The 20,583-nt window shown below is 49.3% G+C and overlaps 1 protein-coding gene across 2 annotated transcripts in view; it reads right to left on the minus strand.

Moving 5' to 3' along the window:
* The window catches only part of NDST1 (N-deacetylase and N-sulfotransferase 1), a 63,296-nt gene that overhangs the window by 35,558 nt on the left and 7,155 nt on the right, over window positions 1-20,583 (minus strand). Inside the window, exon 1 of one of the 2 annotated variants that reach the window (XM_043521278.1) lies at window positions 336-472. The exons of the other annotated variant lie outside the window; for it this stretch is intronic. The gene's annotated coding sequence lies outside the window, so the exon portion shown is untranslated. Of the gene's footprint in view, window positions 1-335; window positions 473-20,583 lie in introns of those variants that run through there. 2 annotated transcript variants of the gene reach the window in all.

Here is a 20,583-nt window from a genome sequence, read left to right on the forward strand (position 1 = left end):
ACTCTTTCAAAATGCTGCCGAGTTTTGCTCCTGGGGAAATTATAAAGCGCGTGCAAAGTGCCAGAAAGTTGGATTAAAAAGGGGGGAGGGGAGGGAATCACACACACACGCCCTAGCATGCAGGGAAGCACCTTTCACGCTGCCCCCATTTGGTACCCTGAAGGCTGGCGGTTCGCCACTGTACTTAACGCAGCCACTCCTAATCTGAGAGCCCTGACAAACAGCATTATCATCAAACCAGCTTTCCAGGCATACCCTCCCTCCCCCGTAGCACTGCCAGCCAGCGTCAGTGTGCCAGTCATCATGAAACATTAACACGGCAGCTCCAAACTCACTCCTGCTTTGCCGTCTTCCCTCCGATCTGGGGCAACTGCTCTCCCAGGGAACATCGCTGCTTTTACTCAGGCTCACCGTAAAGAGAAAAGGGGTGGGGGATGTGCCACAGTAGGGTTAAAGGGACAGGGGAGGGCGGAGAGTGGAAAACTACTGATGGCAGAGACAGAAAACTCTCCCGCTTTTGCAGGAAATTAAACAAGAAGAATGAAAAGCAGCGGCCTCCTCTTTGCCTGCCACTCACACGCGGCCCAGAGTTACACCCCTGAATCGACCGCTACTGTCTCTTTAAAAATTGCGCTAAAGAAAAGGAAATAGGCAGGCATAGCCATGCAAAAGCAGTCTCCCTGGAGCAGCAGGCAGGCGTCCTCATGTGCCCACAAAGACAGCGACCCCACCAACTGGCTCTCAACTCTCCCCAGGTCAGAGGCCACATGCCCACCCGGTCATTTTGACCATGGAGAAGAGATTGGGGCATAAAGGAGGGCAGAGGAGAGGAAACCCCAACATCCCATTAGCCTGAGCAGCGTGAATGGGAACCCCGCTGGGGAAGACAGTAAGCAAAGCGAACGTGAAGCTGCTGGCTCCATTTGCTTTCCCACCGATTTGTACTGTGAAATTCGGAAAAGCCACAGCCCTTCTAATTGCACGGTGTTTTCACACCTACTTTGCACGTGGGCCAAGTTAGGAGGACACAGCTGGGTCCCAGCTACATTGTAACAACCCTTAGCCAAGCTGGAACCAGGTCCCAGACTCAGTTATAAATGTAACACAGCCCAGGTAATTCAGAGCTTGTTGGTTTCAAACCAAGGGAAGGAGTTGTAATTAACCCTTTTAAAATACGATTCCACGTGAAATGGTTTCCGACGGGGTGCGGCTGGCTGGTGCGCACGGGGATGCTTTAACATACAATGCGGCGGCGTAATGGCCCATTTACACTGCAAAGTCCCACTGGGCTGGCATACATCTAGGCTGCAAGTCCCACTGGGCTAGCACGCAATTGTCTGGCAATCTGGGTGCAGGGGCAGGCATTTAGTTTGCACTATGGCTGGGTCAGCTTGGTTATAAAGCCACGATGGGGAGCCATGTAACAGCCTGGCTTAATTCTGTCTTACAAAAGGAGTGTTAGAACAGAGACCCCCCCTACAGGTGCCAGACAGATGCACGCTGGCAGGATTCCATATGTAGTGTGGACAGGCGCCAAACGAACAAGGCAGTCATTGCAAATATTGGGAGGGGGCAGGACATAGGGCCTGATTTGCCAAAGTGACGGGCACCCACAACAGCCACTGAACTCCCTGGCTGCTCAGCTCCAGCCCTGACACTTAAAATTAGTGATCACAATTCAATCAAACAGCCTGCTGGAAAAAAGAAGAACTCTGGAATCCTCCTGCAGCCCATGCGGTTTAGGGCCTGTGCTTTTCAACTGGGCCTGGCCATTAGTCAAGAGCCACTGAGAAAATCCAGGGCTCTAGGAAGGTCATTGGAGTTCAGGCGAAGGGGGTAGGGTGGGTGTTTGCTGGAGAAGGAGACTGCCACGGAGGAGACAGACTGCGGTCCCAGCCAGCACCACTGGGGGTATGCTATTGCCACTCGCCATGGCCATGTGTGAGCCGCGGCTACGAGAGGAGCCAGAGGTCGCTCCTTTTGCAAGGCCAATGTTGAGCGGAGGAAAGCTTGGTACAGCCCCCGCTGGATGCCCGGGGGGTTTCTGCTCACGGCAGAGCTGAGCTGCTGGAATCCCAGTGAGGCTCAGCTGGGGTGGGCGTGCAGGACATGAACATGCACACACTTCTGAACCACGCGACTAGTGAGCACCGGAACTGCCCCCCCCCCCCACCCGACCACCAAGTCTGCTCTGCACGCGTCTGATCTCGGGCTGGCCAGACCCACAAGCCTCCAGAGGGGACCACTGGCTTTTCCTTTATGAGCCCAGCTGTGCCATCTCCTTCCACACCAGTGCAGGAGCTCAACCATCCCCAGGAAACCAGGGGTAGAAATGAAGACAGCCCAAAGCACCTAAAAAATATTCCTCCCAACCACACTACATCAGCGGCCCTGTTCCAAGGAATCCTCCAGGAGCGGGGCCCGCACGGTACTATTTCCTCCGCTTTAACCAAATCCCAGGGGATGGCCCCATTCAGCCAGCCCCACAATCTTCCCTTATGTTCACACAGGCCCTGCTCTCAGCAGTTGCACCTCCAAGGGAGACTGAACAGCTCCGGCTGCATTAATTGGCCACACGGGATCGGTTTATTCTGCTCTTCCAGAGTGTAAAGGGGAGAAATGTCATTTGAAAACCCTGACTTCCCCAACACGCACACACCCTTCACCGGAGACCTGCTCAGCTGGAAGCACGTGAGAGCCCCTGGCGCTTCCCAGCTTCAAGAGCTAAAGGCAAAACAAAGAGGACAAAGTATGAAACCAAATCCTTCGTCTCGCTGCGGGGCTTCCCCTCCATCTTAAACCTGATTCTGCCCACCTTTCAGGAAGGGATTAAATATAAACCTGGACGTGCAGGGGGTTAAGGCTGGTGAATCTCACTGGAAGTCTGCAGCAGAATCCAACTGTTTGGGGAAATATTTGATTTCAGGGGTGAGGGGAGGAAAGCATAAATAACCAAAGTTACAGGTGGAATCAGTGAGCTCAGCGGGTTTACAAGAGTGGGACTGTAAATTAAGCCAACCCAAGGATCACCATGCCGGGGGTGGGAAAGGAATCCACGGGAGTCTAGTCCTGGTTCTTTGGGTTGGGATTTTCAAAGCCATCTAGTCGAGCTGGAGGTCCAGTTCCATTCAGTTTAGGGAACTGGGTCTCCAAACCCCTTACTCAACTTCAGGGGGAAATCGGCATCTGTGCCCAGAGTTCATCCCAGGCAGGCACAGAACCCTGCCACCTGTGCCAGACAACTCAAGGGGCCACTTTTATGCCACGGACGCTCTTCCTCTGGAGATAGTCCCTAGTTTATTCAAGTGACCCTTTCTCCTCCTGTCTCCCCTACTTCCCAGCTCCCCCGGTGACATCTCTCACACCCTGCAATCTCCTATGGCAACTTGGCTCTCACTGAACGGATTCCAATCCTGCTGGCTTGAAACCGGCATACGGGAAGTGGGGTGGCGGTGGGCGCCACTCCCCAAGGAAGGGGAAAGTAACGGTAACTCCTCCTCCCCCATCAAGAAGCGTGTCACTGTCAGACGCACCCAAATACGTTCTTCCCACATCCCCCTCCCTCCAAAATTCCTTCATCTGTCTCCTCCAAGGCTACAGCCCTCGTTGCTCCTTCTCATAAGTGAATTTTGCCTGTGGTTTTTTTAATAAGAAAAGAATTCCTCTCAAACTTGCAAGCTGCCCTTCATGTGTCCCTTCCTCCTCCTCCCCCCACCAACTATAAATCTGATCTTGGAGACAGCAGGGGAGTCTTGTCTGGACTAGCACTCCGTGCGGGAGGGGGTCCCAAGAGATCCACATATTGACTCATTTTTAAAAAGATGAAGCTGAAGGAAAACACTGAAATATGCTGAACCCTGGAGGTGTGACAGAGGTGCTGGGAGCCAAAATGAATGAGCTTTTCTGGATGCAGTAGGGCAAGTGGGAAGAATAGGATTCCTTTGTTTCATCTCTTGGGATGGCGAAGACTTTTCTGATGCTTCCATTACACAGAAATGAACAGTAACTGGATCCTGATGAGGCAGAGAAGATAGTAACATGGGTGATTAAAGATGCAGGTCAACAACTGCAGGTGTATTTTTTTAAGACCAGGATTGGATTTTTGTGTCCTAAGATGTTTGTGCAGAAGTTGTTTAATTAGCTGGTGGCAACAGCTGATTTCCTTGGTTTTCTTTCTCAGCTCTTTCCTGGAGGGAGGGTGAAAGGGCTTGAGGGTACCCCACAGGAAGGAATTCCCAAGTGCACCTTCCTGGGCTCTCAAAGTGGTTTTTGCACTTGGGTGGTGGCAACATCTACCCATCCAAGGTCAGAGAAAAGCTGTAACCTTGGTAGTTTAATACAAGCCCGGAGTGGCCAGTATTAATTTTTAGTATCCTTGCGAGCCCCCACCTTCTGTACTCAAAGTGCCAGCGTGGGGAATCAGCCTTGACAGCATGTTTGTAGGGAAATTTCAAGATGCAAAGCACTGCTGAGAATTATTATTGGAACAAATCCCTAAAGTCTGAAGAGCGTGGGAGTCGATGGGTAATAAGTCAGCACCATCATCATCCTTACAGACAGCTTTTCATTTCCAAAGCATTCTTCAGACAATCATTGCACCCCAACAACTTCCCTGTGCAATCAGATATCATGGCAATGAAGCACAGCCTAAAAACCTAGGTTGTAGTAATGCTCAACGAATGCAATGGAAACCCACAGTTACAGTGGGCGAAGAGGCACCAAAAGCTTTTGTAAGAGTCAAGATGGCCCCATCAGAAGTGGATGTGTGCACCTCTGGCCTGTTCTATGCTTCAAAAATTTAAAATCGACCTAGCTACGTCTCTCAGGGATGGGGAAAATTTTGCACCTGGAGCGCCATAGTTAGTTTGACCTAGCCCTCCATATAGACGTGGCTAGGTCGATGAAAGGATTCTTCCATCGACCTAGCTACTGCCTCATGGAGTGATGGATTTATGACACTGACGAAAAACCCCTTCCATCGACGCAGGAAACATCTACACTACGGTGGCACAGCTGCAGCATCCAAAAAACCTCCAGTCTGCATGGAAGTCTGTCCTGCTTAACCAGCCAGCCTTTGGGAAGAAAGCTGCCTTTCCTTCTGCAGAACTGCTCATGGGAAACTCCTAGGTAAGGATTTTTCTAAGTCCCGAAGTGGAAGCTTTCATGGGTGCAACCCTGGGGCACAAACCACCCTTTAGTTAGCTGGAGTGGGGGTACTCAGACCCTTCCCCTATCCAGCAGGGGGTGTCGTGTGGCACTGGTATCTTTGCACAGTACTCAGAAGAGGTCATTTATTACCTCCACTTTGCAAATGGAGAGGCTCCAACCCCCAAAGGGAGTCACAGCAAAGCCAAGCCTAGTGCTCAGTCCCTAGCCCACAGGAAGACCACGACAGCAAGCGTTATGGCCATAAACACAAAGGAGCTTTGACCACAGCAGGCTGCACTTCCTGCATGTATCAAATGAGTGCTTCACGATGCTCCCACTGACACTAATCCATACCAGACAACAACGGCCTCCACAGAGAGGGCAGGTACAAGTCCCTCACCCCCCACCCTTGTTCAGAGCTCACTGCTGTTCGCTAACAGCTAGGCCGTCACTCTGCAAGTTGTTCTTAATAAATAATTCAGAACCTCCCCGCTCCCGATTCCATTACATACCCTGGCTGCAGCTTGGAGCAGATTCTAGCCACCTCGCATCACAGCACACAGTCCCAAGACAACTAGGGAAAGTAGAAGGAAGCTGGTTTTTATTTGAAAAGCAAGAACCTAGAGGTGTTTTTTCACGGCCAGGATAAAAACCAACTTCAGGTGAGATTTCAGAGCTGAGCCTTCCAGCAGGCCAGGCAGAATCTGGGCCATCATCACTACTGCTGCGGGAAATCAAACCAGAGATGCTAGGTTTGGATTTCTCTCTGCCCTCAACACTGAGCTTACAATTCTCTGACTTTTTCTTCCTCCTCCCTCTGGCACGTGCACAGTAGCAAGGAACAAGAGAAAGGGCCGGAGCAGCAGGATTTTCTGGCATTAATGGGGTACCTACGGCTGGATTAGGGTTCCTTGTTTGTAGTGTGGAGTGGACAACTCTGTTACAGAGCCTAGACCGAGATTTTCAACAGCAGATAGTGAGTTTGGGCACCCGACGTGACACCCTTAAAGGAGCCTGGTTTTCAGAAAGTGCCGAGCATTCACCCTCTGAAAACCAAGCTCCTTTAAGGCATCCCTAGTCACTTCTGAAAAGGTGTCATGTGGTTCCTAACACGGTTCTATAGCCAGGTTGTCTTTGGTTCAGCTGGAGATACCAGCATCAGCCACAGACCATCGGCACAAATTCATCTCTGCAACCACTAGAACCCGACCCTTCTGTCAGTATGGACCCTGTGAAAGGTTCATTTTCCTTTCAGATAAAAAGCTTCTTTGATGATTTTCAACAGTGCCAAATTTGTGACCATTTCTTGAAAGGTACGAGTCCAGCAGTATGGTACGAGTGTGAAAGACAGTCTCCTGGACTGGACCTGTATGTTACACACCTGTTAGTCTGTTCACCTGTGTCCTGGACATCTTGTAAGAGACTCATTTTGCAGTCCACAGGGCTATGTCTTTAGAAGAGAAACATACTCATTTTCCAGAGCCATGAACATGAAGGCATATGGGCTATCTACCTACAAGGGAGAGACAGATGATTCTCCAGAGGACACTGGGTAGCTAGCCCTCTGTCCACAGTGGCACTACCATGTCTACCCTGGCCTGGGAACACAGCTCAAGAGCCAGGTTTGAACACACGCCCAACTCAAACTGTTCTTACCACTCCGAGGTTGGTTGACGTGGTTATGGCCAAACCCAGTTGAAATCATACTGAAAAACAAGCCTATTTGTAAAGAATGGTCCTAATACATTCTATCATGGCCAAGACTAGTAGCCCTGGGCCTTTTCAACTGCATATTTAGGCCTACATTATGCTATGGGAGCATTCGTAAACAAAGAGCATTAAATGATGGCACATTCAAACAAACCTGTGCTAATCCAGCCGTAGGCATTTGCAGTTACCTGGATGCTAGTACACACTGTTACATACCTGCGGGTGCATGCACCTGCAGCAGTGACCCAATGTGCATTTACATGCATGCGTCCTCACACCAAACCCTCCCCGCTTACGGCTAGCGTCCAACTCCCCACCCTCTTAACACTGGCCTTGTTGACGAGTCCTTTATGGTGCTGCCGAACAACTGGCTAGGAAGTGCTGGGATTCTTCCCCCACCTCTTCCTCCCAACACCCCGGGCACATGTCTCTACAGTGAGGGGTTGGGCCTTCACCGTGCCATTCAACCATAAGGTCAATGGTCTCGCCCCCAAGTGCCGGAGGAGAGGTTCCTAAGAGGGCTGGGAGCAGGAGACCATGGCTTTGGGAACGTGGAACATTCAGAAAAACCACTTACCCAGTGGAAGCAAACCGTAGGGCGGGTGAAGAGCTATCTAATCCTCAGAACAACGTTGGGACCAGAACAAATGAGGCTAAATGAATGAATGCAGACTGCAAACCAGGAGGAGGTTTCTAACCATTGGAGGAGCGAGGTTCTGGAGCAGCCTCCCAGCGAGGGCAGTTTTAAGATGCAGCATGAGACATTTACGAAGAGGATGATATGCGGGGTTGTCTGCAATAGCAGGGGATGGGGTTCGATGACCCAGGAGGTCCCTTCCAGTCCTATGTCAAGAACTCGAAAGCCATGGCTCAGTAATGCTGATGGCCCGCTCCAGCCTCTTCCCCTCACAGCCAGCAATCTCTGGGGAGGGGAAGTGAAACCAGCAAATCGGAAGTTGTCAGCTACTCCCAGATGCAGATGGGCTGCGTGACATAGCCATTTGCCACCCGTAATTGTACAATCCACACGTACAGCATCGGGAGCAACTCGCAGACCCCCACCAATTCCATGACTCGTTGCCACGTACAGACAGCTCGGAAGAGAAAAGGGCACCTGCAGAACAAACAATTTGCTCCAAATGCTGACCCCACCCCCCACCGCCAAACGATGCTTAATCTGGTCTCTGCTAGGTGTTTTGCTGTCAGCCGGCCTGGGAAAGATCTCCATCACCGGGTGGAAGTTGGCACGCTAGCCAAGCACGCACAGTGAGGCATGGCTGATGCTAGCACTGCTCAGCACCTCCCATAGTCTGCCAGGACATAACCAAGGAGAGGTCTCTAGCCTCCAAGAGCCCAGAGAGCACTCCATAGACAAGGCCGGGTGCCGTGGAGTTGGGTCTCCAGGTTAATCCACACAGGCCTTTAAATCCTCCCGCCCCCCCGTGTCACATTTTAGAGAGATTTAAATTCTAGGTGGTGGCGTGCAATCCCCAAGTGACATCCTCTCCCGGGCAGTATTACAATCAGTGCACACCACAGCTAATGTTTGGAAAGCCCCGGGAAGAGAAGTGCTTTACGAGGCTACAGTTACATATCCGGTGCACTCGAAGGGGAAGGAAACATTAACAGCTAATTTCTGCCCTCCTCACCAGCAAACCCAACCTCTCAGGGACACTCGCCAAGGCCACCGGACTGCACAGTCCCCATCAGAGCAGCCATCTTGATTATCACTACAAAAGTTTTTTTTCTCCTTCTGATAATAGCTCATCTTAACTAATTAGCCTCTCACAGTTTGCATGGTAACTTCCAACTTATATATATGTCTTACTATAGGTTTCATTCCATGCATCCAATGAAGTGAGCTGTAGCTCATGAAAGCTTATGTTCAAATATATTTGTTAGTCTCTAAGGTGCCACAAGTACTCCTGTTCTTTTAGCAGATAAGGAGCATCTTAGCCAGAGATTACTCGGATTTCTTAATTGCTGAGCAAACAATAGCTCCCCCAAATCAGAGGATAAAACAAACAACTGCCAGGGTGCTTTTATGAAGGACGGGAGGACAGTGGCGCTGGAACATTTTTAGTAATAGGGGTGCTGAAAGCCAGCCCCCTTAGCCCTGTCTGTGCCCCCACCCCCCGCCCACCCCCAGCTGAGGCTGGGAGCAGGGCTGTGCCCCCGGGAGGGATGGACCTGAACCAGGGTAAGGGGGCCGAGGCCACAGCTGGGGGCGGGTGTGGGGCCAGGAGCTGAGTCCCGGGCAGGGGCCGGCAGCCTGGACCCATGTGCAGGGCCAAGAACAGAGCCCTGGCCCTGGAACCGGGCGCAGGGCCCCAAGAGCGGAGGACTGGGAGTGGGGCCCAGGAGCAGAGCCTCGGGTGCGGGGCCAGGAGTCGGGCCCTGGGCACAGGCCCCAGGCCAGGGAGTGGGGCTGGCAGCCAGGATCTGAGCCTCAGGTGAGGGGTTGCGGAGCAGAGTGTGGGTGGAGGCCCAGGAGGAGGGCATAGGCGCGGGAAGCACCCCCAGGTTTTATGCGCAGAGCCAGTGGCTATGGAGTGGGGTCAGCCCCCAGGACCAGAACTGGGGAGTGGAGCCCTGGGCATGGGACCAACGGTCCCACATAAAACCTGGGGGTGCTGCAACACCCTCCGTACCCCTACTTCCCACGCCTGTGCGGGAGGGTAGTTTTCTGTGCCTGCTACCCAAAAGATGTAAAAGGAAAATGAATTAATGTGTTTTCTTTGGTTACAGGAAAAGATGACCTTGGAGTGAAGGCATAGGACGTGGAGTCAGGACCCACTACGTGACCGAGGGAGAATTACTTAGGCTTTATCTAGATTTAACAGGGTTTGCCAGTATAGATAAACTAGTACAGCTAGACTGGCACCCCCACCTGCTCCACTGGGACCCAGGTTGTACCCACAAAAGAGGATTTTTGCCAGCAGAGCTTAAACCAGGTTCCCAAACAGATTAAGCTAAACCAACAAACAGACTTTTATGCCGGTGTAACTGCCTCTGTATTATGGCTTTTGCAGGCACAGCTAGGTCTGGTAGAGGTATATTTTTCACACTCCTAACAAGCAGAGCTGGGTTGATGAAGCTTTCTAGTGCAGCCCAGGCCTTCAACTCTCCAGCCACAACACCCAAAGTCACTTTGAAAGTCTTGGCCTCCACACCCCAGCTTATCAGGGATATCATCTACCTGCATCACAGGCCTGTTGTGAGCACTATTTAATTAGTGTGTGTAAAGTGCATTCAGCTCCTTGGATGGAAGACACCGCAGGAGTGCCAGGTATTGTCGCACGGATTTTCTGGGTTTGTAAAACATCCAACAAGCCACCTACACGTTAACGATCCCCTTGGCTGCTTCTCCCTGGAGAGGGATTTCCATTGCTATCTGCTGAAGGGTATACGATGCTGTACTTGACCATGGTGTGCATTTGCACGGAAAAAATTCAGAGTTTCAATATCACAGCTAGTAGGGCTCTTTTCAAGGGTAGGTGGGGTCAACTGTCTCCTTTTCTAATAACATTGTGACCTTAACACAAGCTGCCTGTAATGTTGTGTCTGCTCCAGCTGTGAACAAATCAAGTTGTAGCTGGGGCAGTAGAAGCCAGCTAGGAATGCTGACAAAATCCAGGCAGAATGTATTCAAAGTCCACAGTATTTCATCCACTGGGGATTTTAGCAGAAATCTCCCCTGCATTTTTCAGCTCTAGCTGACTATTTCCCCTCCATTTTAATACCAGATCCTATTGGTAAGGCACGTTCAGAAGTTACTAATATGATTATTCTCATGAAATGCTGCTGCTGGACCAAGTTTTATAGAAATCCCACAGCTTGTGCATCTCCCGGGCCACAAATTTTAAATCCAATCTTTTATTTATTTCTAATAAAGCTGGTTAACATTCTTCAAACAAAATGGGTTTGTCAAAAAAGGTCTCTTTTGAAAATGATTTTTCCGCCCCACAATTGTTAACACTTGTGTATGTATATGGCGTGGGGCGGGGGGGGGGGGGGAATTGGTTATTTTGGGAGGGGAGAGGGAGGATGAAAATCAGATTTTGGTAAAATGTAAAATTTCTATAGCCACTTTGGTAATTTTTCAACAACACCAACACATCAAATATTTCGCTAAACATTAAACGAAATGGGTCCCATTTCAAACATTTCACAAGGAAAACAATGCTGACATTCCAGCAGTTTTTGTGAAATTGGTTTCCATTTATCAACCAGCTCTCTCGCAGAGGATTCCCCAGCCACCACAACCATCCTGCTGCTGAAGTTTCAGACTGCATTGCTCAGTGAAGTATGGGGGGCGCTGGTGATTCATAGATACTAAGGTCAGAAGGGACCATTGGTGACTTCTGGAACACAGCCTTGTGCTACCGAGCCGTGTCCCACCCTGCCGGATCCATTGCTGGTAAAATTTACCAGGTTTGCCATTAAGGAGATCAGAATGTCAGCATTCTCACAGGCCTGGATGGGCCAGTTGCTCAAGCAACCATTGTCTGACATGGACAATATGGCCAGTTATCTTGACTGAGAAGGTTGTGGTGCGAGACAGTTCTCCCAAGTCTTAGCTGCATCTGATCACCTTGAATTGCATTACATCTCGGTCTTGACTGATCCAGTGGGAGCGAACCCTTGCCCGGTTTTGAAGGGCACAGAGGCAGGGACTGACCAACAGAAACCAAAGTTTACCAAATCACAGGTAGCCAGCCGGCATGTCCTCCTTAACGGTTCTGAAGAGTGAGCTGGAACGGTGCTGCAGCCATGTTTAAACCGCACCTGTGCGTATGTCTTCACTGCAGCTAAAAGCTGCAGCTCGCCAGTGCCAGCTGACTTGGGCTAAGGGGCTGTTTAATTGCTGTGTTGACATTCAGGCTCAGGCTGGCGCCTGGGCTCTAGGGCCCTGCGAGGTGGGAATGTCCCAGAGCTCAGGCTGCAGCCCGAATGGTGAAATGTCTACACTGCAATTAAACGGCCCCTTAGCCTGAGCCCAGTGAGCCCAAGCAGCTGGCACAGGCCAGCCGCAGGTGTCTAAGTGCAGCGTAGCCATCCCCTCAAGGTCTCAGCCACCAATATTTGCCGGGAGGGACAGACAGACGGATGGACACAAACACACACGCCCCTGAGGTCCCTACTGAGCCCAGGAGACAGTTCCCAGATCCCATATAGCCCTGTCTATGCTGGTCAGCTCAGCCATACAAATGAGTGAGCCAGAACAGCTGTTTAAATCATGATTAAGCAAAGTTCAAGCACCGTAGCGTTTGCCCCAGTGCAGAGGGAACTTAGCTCTCCAGAAAACAGCAGGGAGACCCTAAACTCACGGAAATTCACCTGGAAACAGACATCTTGTGCCCCTGGCAGTAGCCCAGTAGTCCCAAAGGACTATAAAACCCATCAGTGGCTGGGTTACTTCTCTACAGCCTACCCACTGGTCAGACACACGGGGCTGCAGGCAGAAAGGCTGCCCAGTTTTCCACTGCTTCAGAAGGGGTAGCCCTGTGGCCTTCGGGGCCTCCTTTCAAGGTGGGTCCACAGACGAATCAGAGCATGCTCTCAATAGCCAGGCTGCTAACTGGTCTATTTCTGCCAGCACCTTCCTTTGGAAACGCATGTTTCTCTCTCTCTCTCTCTCTCTCATATCTCTCCCTGCCACCCCTCTTTCTCTCTCATCTTCTGACATTCACATGAAAGGAACAGCAGGGGGGAAGCGCAGCCGCAGCCTCAGACTCCAGCCTGCCTAAAGGGAAGCTTTCTGCATAAAGTAGGCCAGCAATGGCTTTCATATCATTAGCCTTCTAATACTCCGTCTCCCCTCAGCTGGTCCTGCCCTTCACCTCCTGCCTGGCCAGGCGACACATTCCTTCTGCTAGATGCGAGCCATGTCAGGCCTTGCTTACCTCGCAGCCACCAGCTGATCCAGCAGATTATAATCCTGAGTACCTAGCACAGACTCAGCAGCAGATTCAAGGGCCTGGCTGAGCACAACCCAAAGCAAGTGCCTTCTAATTCAGCAGCGGTACTGTGATTAACAAGGGGCCCCCAGTGCACCGGCATCCATGAGCCTACAGAGACAGGGCACATGCCCACGCGAGCACATGGGGCCGTGGATACCAGATGCCGCACACAGCCCAAAACCTTCCTGATGCAACATCAGGGGAGGGTAAGAAGATAAACTCAGATCTAGGGCTCGTGCACTTTGAATCCTAATCACATCACAGACAGCCCCTTTCGCCATTCAAATTGTCTTTCAAGGAGAGTCTTTTAACAAGAGTCTGCACTGTGTTTTAGCCCTCTGGGGTTAGAATCATTATTGCAATTTCTTGTATCAATTATTCATTGCCTTGGGAAAAAAATATATACATTATATTGATCTTTTCTATTCTAGGACTAAGGTTATCTGCAATCTCCCTTTCCGAGGGGAAGGCAAAAAGCGAGCCGCTTCCTTTGCTCAGGCGGAGCCGGCGTGAACAGTCTGTGCTCGAAATTTAGTTTAACACCATAGACACTCACTCACAGGCGTGGACCAACTGCTCCCTCTCCCCCTTCAAAAAATTACCTCCACTTTTACAAGGCGAACAAAACGTGGGTTTGTGCCCTGTTAAATCATGAGAATAAATAATAACACCACGTATTTCTTCTATGGCTCTTCCCTTCTGCAATCTCAAAGCACTTTACAAGGTGGTCAGATGGGGCACCGAAACAGACAGGGGTGTCCTCCAGACTTCCCAGTAACTGAGCCTCTCCAGTCCCAATCAAGAATGCTATCCATAGGCCACACAGCCTCCCCTTTAGCTTCTTTATGACGTAAGGCGGCCTGAAGAGGTTGGGTTTGTTTATAAGGTTTTGCCTTGCTTAGACTTCCCCCCCTTCCCCGCAGTTTCAGGAATCCAGATCTGCTCTTCCCAAGAAATCCTCCAGCAAAAAAAGACGGAAGACTCAGAAATGAGTCTTGGGAGTTGTAGCCCACAGAGCTAGCTTAGACTTTTCTTTTACTTAGCAGTAACGCAGGGAACCTACAGGCCTGTAACCTGTAAGACCCTGGCTTAAGCAAGTTAGCCTAAGTAAGGGGCGCCTATGACTCTTAGCATAGATAAATGGTCTGACAGTTACCCTAGATCAGGGGTCGGCAACCTTCCAGAAGTGGTGTGCCGAGTCTTCATTTATTCACTCTGATTTAAGGTTTCGTGTGCCCGTCATACATTTTAACGTTTTTAGAAGGCCTCTTTCTATAAGTCTATAATATATAACTAAACTATCGCTGTACGTGAAGTAAATAAGGTTTTTAAAATCTTTAAGAAGCTTCATTTAAAAATTAAATTAAAATGCAGAGCTCCCTGGACCGGTGGCCAGGACCCGGGCAGCGTGAGTGCCACTGAAATCAGCTTATGTGTGCCATAGGTTGCCTACCCCTGCCCTAGATTTGGGGGAACTGAGAATACCTTGCTCAAGAGAAGGAGCTGGTACATAACACCACCAGGCCACCACAGGAACCCTGAACTGATACTGGGTTGGATATTTTAGGATAGAATCATTGGGAGATGTTTAACCACAAACTTGCTTTAGCAGTTGGTGACGTACATGATAATGAGCGAACAGGCATTAATGTGTTCATCTATAGGATAACTGCACCCCAATATTATGAGGATGAGGAAGTTAGATTTACACATGGAAGGCTGGGCATCTGAATGAATATTCATGGTAGTACCCAGACCCTATAATAAGCCAAGCCACCACGCTGCGGGGGCTAGATGGTCCATCACTGGCCCTTCAGATCTTTATTGTCATCTACCACCAACCTTTGGACATTTGGGGAACCTGGACCATCGGACTCATGTGACATGCCAGGTTTGGGGCTGGTCCTTTGTGTCTCACCACCGGTCCCTGAGGAAGGGTCTGAGTATATAAGCATATGCAAGGGATGACACCAAAGACAACAATAATACAGTATTACGGTCACTTGTTCCTGTGGTTTGGAACTTTCCTGTCTTTACTGATTGTTTTAATAAACATGGCCAAGGCTGTGCCTGCCCTCGGTGTGAATGTCTTTGCCATACATGACTAGTTCCCTACACAATATTAATTCTGTGGAGCCTGATTCTGGGATGAGAACCCTATTACCCCAGCTCACTAAATTAATAGCAATTGGCAATCAATACAACTATTATAAAGGATCAAGCTACAGAGTTCTCAGTCCTTAATTCAAGCTGCTGTTAAATCCTTAACTAAGAGCATTTCTTTTGTTGGTTAAATGAAATAGGTTCTAACAAAATAACTCTGAAGTGTTGTAAACCAAAATCCCTTCCCTCAATTAATTACGTTTCGCTTTCTTGGAATCTGCTATGTCATAATCCTAGCAGGTCTCCAGTGATCCATAGTGTCTCACAGGGTGATCATGGCCTGAATTTTAAGTGCTTAAAAAAAGAGAAAGAGACAGGAAATTACCAAAAAAAAAATTTTTTTTAAATCCCTTTAAAATTACAAAAGTAATCCGGGCCTTCTTTATACATCATACAGAAGCCAAAAAGCGTGCAAACTCCATTTCCCCCCCACCCCTGGCACGTCACCTTTAACCTCTGCACAACTTCTGAAATGTGGGCGGGACGGGAAGGGAAAATAAGACTACACGCCAAACTGAGTATGACAGAGCGAACAGCGAGCACGATAAGCTGACCCTCAGCTGATGGTCAATAAGAGAGGAACCCCTTCCCTGCCATGCACAAAAGACCAAGCCCACAGCTGAGCCGATACTTGCCACAAATGAATGATTTGCTTTGCCAGATCGTTCTTAGCAATTTGCCAAGGCCCACCTGTAAAATGGAGACGCGTGAGCCGGCTGATTTCGCAGAGGGGTTATGAGGGCCAGTTTGCAGTGTGCTTTGAGATCCTTGAGGGAAAGGTGCTGTAGAATTGCAAGACATTGTCAGCAATGGCAGCAACATTAAACCCATTAAAACAATGCAGTGATCCGTCTGTGCTTCCTGAGTTGTAGCTACCCCTTAAGGGAGACACGGGTCACAAAGTCTCCACTGGTTATTTCCTCCTGATTGATTTTTCTTGACAACTTCCCATGATGGGGATTTTTGAAAATGCATCAAGGTGGAAGTCCCAGTTAGTCATATCTAAAAATAAGGACATTTTCCCTCCCCTGCTCTGCACTCATACCCGCCCCCCCCCCCTTTGCCAACATATGTACCACAGATTATCACTTTCAGATGGATAATGGAGCCATACACCGACTCCATTACAGAAGAACCGTTCTGTAAGCAGATGCTATCCAAGCTAACTGAGCCCAAAATGTAGGTTTTGTAAAAAAGCTTTCCTAAAACCAAAACATAGACCAGTTCCGTGTCCCCCCTGAATTCTGCTGCAAACAGTTTTTAAAAAAAAACAAATAAATAAATATTCCCCACAATTGCTGTAGCATCAAGTCAGTTTCTAGGATTTTCCCTTCCAAGTTTTCATGCACTAACTAGAAAACGCTCTAGCATGTCCCCTATTGGTTTCATCTACTCAGTTAGACTACAAGCTCTCTGGGGCAGGGACCGGCTGCATGCCAGGTCTCTTGTGATCAGACCACGCATAATAAATACGAAAAACCTCTCTCCAACCCAACAGAAATTAAAAAACAACCCTGAAGGGTAATAAACAGTGAAGAGCAAATGAGATTTGCAAAATCCTCTCCTTTTTGATAACCTACAGTGCTACTAGGAACACAGTGATTTTTAAGCCCTTTTAAATGCAGTTTCAGGGCCCCAAGTTCAAACTCTCTGCTTAGATCACTGGTCATCAGCCAGGTTTCTGAGCTCACCCAGACAAGTGGCATTTCCTTTTTAAGCATGCTGCCCTCTCTAATAGTCAATCTGCCCTGAGCCCCAGGAGCGCCTGTCCACCTCATTGTCATTCCAGCAGCAACAGGCGGAGTACGTGGCATAGGAGGTGACCTCCAGAGAGCATCTGCTGCTTCATTCTGACCTGTCTCGATGATAGATACATTGATAAAACCATCCTTCCCGACATTAAAGTCACATGTCCTAGTTACTTCAAGCCAACCAGATTTTTCATCCAATGCTCTTTGTAGCACATATTCCCACAGCTGCGTCCCACAGCTCAGACTGGTAACAACCCAATGTTCCATTAAAAACTGCCAAGGGCTCAGACAGTTTATCAAACACACTCAGTAACCGAGCACTGGCCTCACTGCACTGGGCCATTCGCAATCTGTAACCCTGTAAACAGCAACAGACTAGCTCAAACCTTCCTGCAGAGCTCGGAAGGAAAGGGGATTTCTGGGGGCAGTTACCTGACATGGGGAGGAGGTGCACGACGACAGATTTTTCTCAGCTCCAGCTACTTCGCCTGCAAATCATTTTCCTCCAATATAATCATGGAGTTTGCATGACGGCACAGCCCCCTGGGCAGATGCTGGGGTTCGATTCTCCTCTCACTGGGTATAAATAGGACTAACTCTGCTGAAATAAATAGACCTACACAGGTATAAGGTATAAGATGAATGAGGCCCTAAAAGCTTTAAAAATGACCAAACCATATATAGCATTTCACTGTCATTGTATCCAGCATCATTGCCCCTCGCCAGGCGGGGTAATACAGGAGACATGGCTGTACAACCAAACCCGTGTTCTACAACCCACCTTTCAAACTAATTTGAACACAGTACTGTTCTTTGGACAAAGACCCCATTAGCCCCCCAGCCATTCACCACCCGACAGGAGCTAGCCTGCGTGCCCTGCAGCAGTCCACTTTGCTTCCAAAAGGTGGGATATGGCACCTCACCTCAAGGATACTGACCATTTGGACAAGGCGGCATTATAGACCACGCTACACCGCCCTGCACCGGCATCAGCTGTGCGATATTGAATCTCTCATTAGCCCTTTGACTCCTACTCATACTCCATTCTTAGTTATCACAAAGACCTACAGAGCACCTCGCCCAGCCTGTTATAACAGCCCTATCTGCCGCATACACAGCCCTTGCATTTGCACATCAGTTGTTACAGTCTTATATAAAAGAAAGCTCTTATATAGAGCAGAAAGGACCCACTTAGCCCAGGATTGTTCCAAAGAGCACAAATATCCAGTGTGGACCACAGGCCACCTTACCCTCATTTTATGAAAGGCAACGGCACCAAGTAAGAGGTTGAGAGGGATTCCTGCCCTTCTCACATGACAAGTATTCGGCCTTATCCGCCTCCTGCTTCCGAACTCAAGGAAGCACAGATCTTCCGATATAACCTGCATTCCTTGTTAACATAATCTTCTTCAATCACTGGGCTAAAGAATGCTCAAGGCGCTCAGGCTGCAGGGCTGGCGCTAGACAGAGAGAGGATGTGCCTGGTACCACACCTCATAAGGTGGTTGTGAAAAAAGCAGATGGCAGTTGGGGGCATACGTGGAAAGCCAGCGAGTCTCCCACAGAAGCATCTGAAGGAATTCAGATTCTCTCAGTTGTGAGAAGAAAGCCGCAGTTAAGAGATAGTAAACGCTGCAGGGTGGCGGGCTGCTTCATGTGTGCTAAAAGGCGGCTATTTTTCCAATGAGGTTTATAATCATCTTTGATCAGAAGGAGAGCTGCCAGTCAGGCTGCAAGTCTGCCTTGAAGATGATGGAATTTAAAGAGAAGGGAGCCCATCAAACACCCAGATTAAGTAATTCTAGAAGTAGAGATCTGTCTGTCATTGACAAAACTGGGCACACCCACAATTACACTCCAGTGACAATAAACCTCCAAACAAAATGAGCAGACTGACAAAAGGAGAGAGTCTTTTGTCACCAGGCTGTGCTAGGCAAGATCAACTTCCAAAACACTTTAGGTTCCACTGGTGGACACAACTTAAAATGTGGTACCAAGGGCGGATCAGATCCCCCCTGCAGAGCTCTCTGGGCAACATGATTTGTCTCTCCCTGGCTTGTTTAATTGGCACTATGTTTCTGTATGCGAGTGCCAGGGCCACAAAACTGGGTGCCTGAAGTAGGGCACCTAACAAAGAGCTGACCTGCTTTTCAGAGGTCTTGAGCACCTACAACTCCCACTGATTTCCATGGGAGCAGATGGGTGCTCATCACCTCTGAAAATCAGGTCAAACACATCCACTTTAGGTCCCTACATGAGGCTTTCATGTTAGAACTTACCAATAACTGCCAAAATGTTCAACTATGTATTTGGGGGACATCTCTCTGCTCTGCACAGAAGAGTGGGGAAAGAGACCTAGGGGATTTCAGGCCTCCCCTATGTAGCTGACGGTGATCCAGGTGGAGTAGTAGTTTGGGAAGCCTTTGTCCTCTCTGGGCAGCTAGGAAACAGGCCCTGCTGTGATCTGAAGCCATATCTTGCTGGGGAAACATAGCAGCTGCAGCCCCAGTTATCCTGGAGCTCGCAACCTAGAGCTAACCACCACCAATCCCATAAAGCTGTGCAGCCTGCAGTCACGTGCGAGGTGCCGGGTTGACTCATTTTCTGAAGGCTCTTGCCCATGACTTTTGCAGAGCAACATGATTCATGAGAGACACTAAGCCCCCTCCCTGCAGCCGCGCTGCTTGTGACTCACTCAGACTTCCCAGCTGTCCTGGAACTCCGGATTCTCCAGATCCCCAGCATCTGGGGACAAAGAGGGAACCAGAGTGGGGGTGGGGAGGACGGTGTCGACCATTTCAGTCATTTCTCCTCTCTCAGTGTTTCTTCACACGGTTCTCTCCCACTGGCACCATGCTCAGGAACAAAGCCCTTTAACTCCTCCGGGGCCAGAGTTCATGTGAAAAGATTTCCACAGAAAGCAGCACTGGAAGTCCCCCCCCCACCCCATAGGCCCCCCCATTTACTGGTTTCAGGGAAAGGCATGGGGCTGTGCTCATCCTGACCTGCCCCCCACACCCAGCACAGCCTTGAGCTGCAGTTTAACACAGTTTTTTAAATGTAATTGTGTTTGTTTTGCTGTTGAAGCAAAGCAATTCTTCGCCCCGCAAAACCTAGCAGACGTGGCCAAAAAAACCCAAGTTACCTGCCAGGGATTAAGATTTACCTTTCCCTAAAGGCCACTGCTTGCTACATTAAACAAATAAATTGGTTAGTCTCTAAGGTGCCACAAGTACTCCTTTTCTTTTTGCGAATACAGACTAACACGGCTGTTACTCTGAAACCTGCTTGCTACATTGTATCCTGGAGCTGGGCCTAATACACACTGCTAGACAAAGGGCCCAAAACAGTTTTAAGGTCCAAAATCTGTGAAGCAACTGGATAGAAACATATGCTTTATAGGCTGGAAACCCTAGCTCTCCGTGGGTATAAGACAGTCATGTCTATTCCTGGCAGATCCCAAGATATAGGACTTTAATAATCTTGCTTCCCTCTCCATCACCTCAGTTCGGACATAATTTTAGCAGGCACTACATAAAGGAAAGCTACAGCTAGAAACTAAGGCTTTATATCAGCTGGAAGCATGAAATCCCATCTCTAAAACCTCAACAGTAGCTCCCCTACTGTAACCAGTGGCCTGTGAGGCAATGCCCAGTGGACTGAGATTGCTGGCAGGTAACACGGTGCATGTCTCCTCCTCGTCTTAGGCACAGCTAAAAATACTACTTTCCCATGGATGCAATTTTTGTAGCTGTCATGGGGACATAAAGCAACTGGAAATGGGACTGGGTCTGCCACCTCAAACAGGAAGGGATGGTCTTTACTAGACAGCCTCTCTGTGGGTCGAA

Source organism: Chelonia mydas, chromosome 8 (genome assembly GCF_015237465.2).
Source record: "Chelonia mydas isolate rCheMyd1 chromosome 8, rCheMyd1.pri.v2, whole genome shotgun sequence".
Taxonomy (NCBI): Eukaryota; Metazoa; Chordata; order Testudines; family Cheloniidae; genus Chelonia; species Chelonia mydas.